This window comes from Pyrus communis, chromosome 11 (genome assembly GCF_963583255.1).
Source record: "Pyrus communis chromosome 11, drPyrComm1.1, whole genome shotgun sequence".
NCBI classification, from domain to species: domain Eukaryota; kingdom Viridiplantae; phylum Streptophyta; class Magnoliopsida; order Rosales; family Rosaceae; genus Pyrus; species Pyrus communis.
The window spans coordinates 8,666,784-8,675,398 of NC_084813.1; the positions used below are offsets into that span (position 1 = coordinate 8,666,784).

Consider the following 8,615-nt stretch of genomic DNA (forward strand, 5'->3'; position numbering starts at 1 on the left):
TTCTAGAGTTTTGCCCAGTAGTGGGGCTTCAAGTAAACGCCCTTTGTGAAGCTCCATCATTCTGCCATGTTTTTTTTTTTTTTTTTTTTTTTTTTTTCATAAATTTAGTATCTTTTTTTTTTTTTTTTTTTTTTTTTTTTTTCATAAATAAAATCAAACAGCATGGAATTTATCTTTGAATGGGCGGTGATACTTGAAATGATCCGGTAATAGTTTAAATTCCAGATTGGGTGCCTGAATCATTAACCACATGTTAGTATAAAAGAAAATTGAAATTCGGGGAGGCGGCTTACCTGTGTGCTCCAAAATGAACTCCAGAATAAACACCCCTTCGAAAGTTATGACTTGTCCCGTGTCATAAAATCCAACTTCCTTGGGAATTGTGGTTTCAAATATGTCCTCTTTGATGCATTCTACATCTTCTCCAGCCACTACCTTCTCTTGAATCATTCTTCTTGGTGTACAAAGTCCTTTGAAGAATTCAACACCATCTAAAACTTGCTGTGTTGCACCAAGAATTTGAATAGCATTTTGCTCCTTTGGGAAGGCTTCCACGATGTCCTTTTTACTCTCTTCTTGGTTGGGAATCAAAAACCTGCTAGGAAAAGGGACATTGGGTGGAATAACATCAGAATAACATGGAATTGGGACGTCCTTACTGGTGGTGGGTGGTTTAGAGGGCTTAGGGATCTGCGGCAAGGGTTGTTCTACCCTTGCCGTGTGCATGTCTTCTTCCTCCTCCTCAATTAGCAGCTCTTCATCCACTTCTAGGCTATGTTTGGACATTTTTAGGTCAGCTCCAACCTCCATAGCACTTCCCAAAGTGATAGCATTATGGATTTCAAAATCTTCCTTCGAGTTTTCAATAGTTGAGTTGGAGAGTTCACTTTGCTCTTGAATTTGTTTCATGAACTCCATAATCTGCCCAAATTGCTCGTCCAATTTACCCAACTCCTTGGCTTGATTTTGTGACCTCTGCGCCAAAGAGGTTAGTAATTGAAAATTTTTATCATTATCCATGGACATACTTGAACTTGATTGGAATTGTTGTGGGGGAGGTTGTGGTGGCTGCATAGGTGTTGTATTGAACTCATCATATGGTTGCCAATATGCTTCTTGTTGAGCCTCCTTGGCTTGATTTTGTGACCCCTGCGCCAAAGAATTTATTTCATTAAGAATTTGATTATAATCTATTGGCAAACTTGAATTTAATTGAGCATATTGCATATGAAGTTGTGGTGGCTGCATAGGTCTTGAATAGAACTCCTCATATGGTTGCCAATATGCTTCACGTTGAACTTGTTGATCTTCCCACCATATAGAGTTTGAATGATCCCTCCAATCTCTTTGTGGACATTGATTGGCTTGAAATCCTTGCCTATATGAAGCACCAAATGTAGGGACACTCTGCATTGTGGTCCTTTCGGCATACGGCGACAATTTAGAAGTAAGATTTGCCAATTGAGCTTGAATGCTAGCAAAATCCATATCTTACTTCTCTAGTACCTAAAATCAAAGAAAGAGAACTAAATCAAATATCAAAAGTAACAACAAACAAAGAAGACAACATTAAGTTAGAAACTAAAACGAAAACAACTAAACCAAAAAAAAGAAAAGAACCAAGGGATTAGCAAAGTTGCTAATCCCCGGCAACGGCGCCAAAATTTGATGCGTGGTTTATACGCACACAAATTAAACCCTCTTTTTATCAATTGTAGTATAGGTGCAAGTAGGGATCGTTCTGGACCGGGGATTAGGAGGGATTGTTAATCACTTGGATTTGACTAAAAAAACGTAAAATAAAGTTTAAAACACTATACTAGACTCAAAGAATGCAAAACTAAACTTTAAATCACTAAGACAAACCAAAGACTCAAAATGCTTTAAAACATAAACTAAATTGAACAATAAGGAAAAAGGGGGGAAGAGTTTTGATTTGACGAAAATTGAAATAACAAAACAAGTTAATAAACTAAGCAGAATGTAAATGTGAATATGGATGATGGAATAAATGGAATGAAGGCTAGCTAAGGGGTTCTTCTCCACACATGTTATACTTGCATACAAGATTGATTCTCAGTTGGTCTTTCGATAAATTATGAAACTCAATGCTCCAAGTTAATTAGGTCCGCTTAAATTAACTTTCAGATTTCCCTAAATTCATTGGATTGAATGGAATACGCATTACAACCAAATTATTCTTAATCAAAGTCCCTAACTATGGAATACGCATGATAGAGACATTCAACAAAGATCATTAAGTTCAATGAAAATTAGAAGTGTTGACGAGGCATTCGTTACTATGGAATACGCATGAAACTTATGCCAAGAATTCGTTTAACGCGATTGTTTATAAGCAACCTCCACTACTTGTGAATATAAGTTCATAACGATTAGGTGAAACTCACTTATATTCTAGCGTCATATTCATGCATGAAAATTAAGCTTGCAATCTCAATGAACATACATAAATAAGTTATCAATCAAACAGTTAAACGAATTGAATCCACAACTTATGAAATTCCAACCAAAAGTAATCAATTCATATTGCAAATATAAACATAGTTTCGAATCACCCCCTAGCTAAAGGGGGATTAGTTCCTCATTACTTTGAAATCAAAGAAACACCTAAACATTCCAACAACTCAAACTTGAATTGTATGAACGTTTAGGCACTCTTCTCTTCCATTCCTCATACGTACAAAACAAAGAGAATTGAATTTAAACTTTGAAATCAAAGAAACACCTAAACATTCCAACAACTCAAACTTGAATTGTATGAACGTTTAGGCCCTCTTATCTTCCTCGTTGTTGTAGCACAAGGTCTAAGGTGAGGTTTGGGGAATTATGGAAATGGATGAGGAATGGTGGAAATGGAAAGATGGTTTGGATTCTAAGGAAGTGTTTGAGGGGTGTTGTGTTGTGAAATGGAATGAGATGTGAATTGAATGAATGAATGCAAGGGTATTTATAGGAGTAGTGGAGGGAACATATGGCTATGTCATTTGTAGGTGAAGTAGGTGGATGTTGTAGGTGAAGTAGGTGGATGTTGTAGGTGAAGTGGATGTTGTAGGTGAAGTAGGTGGATGTTGTAGGTGAAGTGGGTGGATGTTGTAGGTGAAGTAGGTGGATGTTGTAGGTGAAGTGGATGTTGTAGGTGAAGTAGGTGGATGTTATGTTAAGTGATAAGTGATAAGTGATATGATATGATAAGTGGTTAAGTGGTGATGATAAGTGATAAGTGATTAACTGATATGATATGTGGTGATGATAAGTGATAAGTGCATGTGGGTTAACTAATGAAGGAAATGCATGTGCAATGACAATGTGTTAGAATGGATGTGTGTTATGCATGGCATGATTGGGATTAGGAAAGGTTTAAATGTCCTAAAACTAAAGAGAACAAGGTTCCAACACTTTGGCTCCAATTAGGTCTTCAATTTCGTCCAACACTTTGGCTTCAAGCATAAGCTATCCGTCCTTAGCCCAAAAGTGCTCCAAAAGTCTCCAAAATGCATCTTTTTGCTCCTTTAGCCATTTGGACCTACAAACACACGAAAATAGCTTAAAGTACTAAAATAACTAAAGAAACATAACGTAAATGTACGAGAACAAGCCATTTAAGTCGCATAAATATGCTCCTATCATCGATCGGCCCTCACCTTCCTTGTTCATGTGCTTAACAATGATGGGTTTCCCTGCCCTCCTTAATCTTTTGCAATGGTAGTGCAAGGGGTGACGCTTTAGCATTGGTTGCAGCTGTTGAAAATTTAATTGGATATTTCAAAATACAACTCTTCGTTAGTAACTTTAATATTATTCAATTGGTTTTAAAGTCTTTATTTCAGTTTTTTATTTGTAAATCCTAAACTAACAAGTAAAACCCAAATACTAAAATAAACCTAAACACTAATATTTTCCAACACCCTTCGTCAAACTTATTGCGGTAAACGACATGAGTTTGCCAACAAGTAGATTCGGATGAAAGCTCCATTATGCTAATTTTTTATGCCAATTCCAATATGAAATTCCATCAGTGCAAGTGCAAGTCTCCAATGCCAGTGCTAGTGTAAGGTTTCATGCCATTGCCAGTGCAAGATTTCATGCCAATATTAGTGCGAGTGCAAGATTCCAATGCCAGTGCCAGTGCAAGATTCCATACCAATGCCAGTGTAACATTGCTAGTGCAAGACAACTACCAATGCTAGTACAAACTTTCCCAATGCCAATTGTGAGCACTCGAGCAATCGTTGCGATAAACAACAACAGACAAGCCAAATAACATCAATAAACTCATTGTGGGCCTGCAACTTCAAACAACAAGTAGACCCTAAAGACTTCTAACCAAATTTCTTTTCCTTGCCTGTGTAGGGCTTTTTTTTAATTTATTTATTTTTTTTATTATTATTTTTTCCTTCTTTTCCTCTTCTTCCTCTTTTTCCTTTGTGTGGTTCCTTTTTTCTTATTTCTTTTCCTTCTTTTCTCCTTCGTCCCTCTTTTCCATTCCGTATCAACAAGGGCAGGAACTCTAGTGCAAAACGCGCGGGGTGCAAAGGGTGCACATTGCAGGAAACGATGTGGTGAGATGGTGGTGGTTTCAAATCAGTGGACAACTACAGATACGTGTTTATTAAATCTGCTTTGCAGGAACTAGGAGTTCAAGTGGAGACGAACTCGATCCGATTGGTTCTCGGGTCTAGGCTTTTTATACACGTGCGGGTGATCAGGAAAAATAGAGACTACGGGAAAGGAGCAGAAGGCCATCAAATGCAAACTGAACTTTTTCTAAAACAAACCTTTTTTTTTTTTTTTCTCTCTTGCAAACTATAAATCAACTAACAAATCTAAAACAAAAATGTAAACAACGGAAGATGATGGAAACAAAATTGATACAAACAAATTGGCACCCATCAACCACAGATTAAATCCCGAAGGATCTAACCTACTTTGATACCAAGTTGAATATCAGAGTGCACAACGAATAAGATTACAAAATAGAATATTATTAAACAAATAAGAATGCCGAAACGATTACAAAAACTCCAAGAGACTACATCGCGACTAACTTGTTTCTCAAACTAAATTACAAACTATATTTATAGAGAACTAAACTTAAGAAACCCTAACTCGGATGAGATAGGTCCAAATCCTAAACTAACAAGAAAAATCCAAATACTAAAATAAACCTAAATACTAATATTTTCCAACAATAACCTGTTTTTTTTTTTTTTGGTCAAATGATAGATTCTATTAGATTAGATGTTAGATTAGTTGACGGAATTTGAACTCATGTTGTCCTACAAATGCTCAACATATTTTTACTACTGTGGTAAAATGCCACTTGCATATAATAATAATCTCTCTAAAATAATAAATTTTCTTAGTCCCAATAGTATTTCCTTTGAATAGAAGAATTGGTACGATTGGCTTTGTGGTCAACACTTTTTTAACCTATTGGGTATGGGGTTCCAACTCTCTCTTCAGTTTGATATAAACTAAAATGATAATACCTCTTGTAATAAAAAGGGAAAAAAAGTTCATGCAACTAAAACCAATTTTAATGCATACTCATAACGGTAAACAACACTAATGCACATGAGAATTGAGTTAGAAACACCTTAAACTCATCGAGCAAATGTTCAATATTCTGTCTTTAAAATAAGTGTGCGCCTTCTACGGTGTTTAGGTTGATCGACACTTGTCTCCCAGGGTACAATGATTATGCTTTTGTAATAGTTACACTCCAAATTACAAGGCTTCTATAAGCCACGATTGTGTTGAAAATTCTATAAACCACGATTGTGTTGAAAATTCTGCTATGAACTCAATGAGATACTCTATTATTTAGTGGACTATATATAAGATTATATTAATAATGAAAAGTGACTCATGCAAATGAGAGAGAGACATTATAGAAAGACACCGCATCGGGATAGGTAACTTTTGGACTTTGAACTTTATTTAGTGAATTAATATCGGATTTACTTAGCTGATGATCATTGAGCACGATTTCTTGAACTATTCAACATTTGTGTAAACCAAGACAATAATAACTACACAATCGGTCGATTGTATTCATTTCGATAGTGAACATTTTCTGATTTCTCATATATAGTGCTCTAAAGAACAAAGACCTTCAAAAACATTCTCATAGGAACAGCTCTATTCTATTTATTCCTTACTGAACTTAATTTATAATATTTTTTTTTCTATAACTTAGTTTCAAATATAACTCCATAACCCTAATTGTTAATTTGCTAAATTTGTGTCATGTGGATTTTGAGGTGATTTGATACGAAGAGAAATCTTGTTTTTTGTTTTGTTTATGGAGCATGCTCCCAAAAGGTGTACCTCTATGGCGTTTCATATGGATTATGATAAAATTACGAGGAGGATTTAAATAGGGTAGTGTAAATAACACATTTTTTACTTCTTACACACTTTTGTTAAGTTTTGTCTATTAATCATCTTCAATCATTCAATTTAATAGTTGAAAATTAAGATAGGTGTGAGAGAAAAAATGGATGCATGAATAGCACTACCTTTTGAATATGTCGAATTTTAACAAGTTAAAGATGAAACATTATATTGATAATTAAACAGTCACTTACCTTTGATACGAATAAGTAACTTAAAAGTAGAGTAGTTGCCAACAGATCAGAGTGGCGCAGCGGAAGCGTGGTGGGCCCATAACCCACAGGTCCCAGGATCGAAACCTGGCTCTGATAAGAGAAGGCTTCCTCTGCTCTTTTTATCTGCTTTTTTCTTTTTTGCATAGTTGGACTCCCATTTCCTTACAGTTCACTATTGGGCTTGTTCGGTAGTAATGGGCTGAATATCTATTTGCCCACCTAATGGGGTTGATCCTTGACCACCATAAATTGCTTATCATATTTTGTGTTCCGTTACTTGATGATCGACGCTGCGGGATATAACAAGGAAAATCGATAGATGTTCTTTTAGCAAACCCTAGAATTTACTTTACAGGAGGTTTTGATATAGGTGCCAATAAACGTACTAATCAATATTTTTAACAAATTCAAACGTACCCAATGATAATATACACATAATATGTTGTACCTAATAATAGTTTGTCAAAAACTATAAGTTAAAAAAAAAAAAAAAAAAAAAAAGACAAAGGAAAATAGTTTGACAAAAAAATATGAAAAAAATTACAGGGCTTTTTATGTTGGATCACCAACCATTTGGAAAAAAAAAAAAAATCAATAAACAAATTATTTGGAAAATTAATTTTTGTAGAACAAAAAAATTAATTTGATCGAAAAAATATAATTAGAAAAAGATATAATAGAGTTAATAATTAATATCCCACTAATAAAAAAAATTGTTGTGGAAATGAGTTAAGCCCTTGCATGACGGCGTGGGTTTGAAACCGGTCGGTGACTAATCTAATATTTAATATAACAAAAGCTATCGTTTGACAAAATAATAATAATAGTAATAATTAATATCCCACTAATTAAGGGAAAAAACGCATTAAAAACTAAGAGGATAAATTCAAAAATTAGTAATTAACATTCTATTCTAAAGAAGTACAATAATGACATGTAATTTAATTTAATGTTGAGGTGTCGATTGGTGAAAGCACTTTAATCAAATCTTGAAAAGTCACAAATGTTTAGTCTAAAAGATTAAAAAAAAAACAAAAAAAGTGTTAGGGGATTTCCTCTTTACTAAAAGAAAGAGAGAAAACTCATGCTTATTAAATAATAGTTGAAAATTACAAACATAAAGCCAAGATGAACCATACCTAAAATCCCTCAACCATTAAGTGTCATTCCAAGTTGGTCTCAACATTTTTAAACATTTCATATAAGTACCCAACCTATTGAAAATGTCACATCCTTTAAGCCCCAGTTAAAAATCTATGAAATTAACTAGGTTTACTTTGTCTCCAAAATCAATAAAATATCATGGAAGCATAGCCTTCACCAATTAACAATTACCACCACGCTCATCATGTCATCATCATCAAACCCAACAGAAAACCACCAACTCGACTTTACAAATCAAGCTGCTAATATCCAGAAGAAGGTCATGGAGGTTGCTGACAGGAAATCACAAGGGCAGAGACAAACTCCTTGAAACCCTATTTTATTTTAAGAGATTGCCTTCCTGATGTAATTTCAATTTGGATCCATTTCAATTCAATTCAATTCAATACCTGTTTGATCATTGGGTTCCATATTATATAATTTATGTTTGAAATTTAGATTTTAAGGCAACTAATATTAATATTGTCCATGATATACCCAGTTGGTGGATTTTGAATATAATCTATGTTTGAAAAATTAATTGAGGCTCAACAGATGTAACATTTTTAATAGGTTGGGTACTTGTTTGGAACGTTTAGAAAGGTTGAGACCAATTTGGATTGACACTAAAATGTTGGGGGTTTTAGGTCTTAATCCACCTATTTATAATGTAAATTAACATTGGAACCCTAATAATCCAAATAGGTAAGAATTAGACAAACAACAAATTAAAAAAAAAAGCTTAATTGAATTAATAGTCCTTGTGGTGATAGGGTAGTTGGAAGATAACCCATGTCGTAAAAACAATTAGGATTTAAGCCCCTATGGTGAAGTCTGTTA

At 34.4% G+C, this 8,615-nt stretch overlaps 1 non-coding gene across 1 annotated transcript; it reads left to right on the forward strand.

The window, feature by feature from the left end:
• The first annotated feature begins 6,656 nt into the window (after positions 1–6,656).
• On the forward strand, positions 6,657–6,728 carry TRNAM-CAU (transfer RNA methionine (anticodon CAU)). The gene has a single exon. It is a non-coding gene; the product is annotated as a tRNA-Met (tRNA).
• Positions 6,729–8,615: the final 1,887 nt, after the last annotated feature.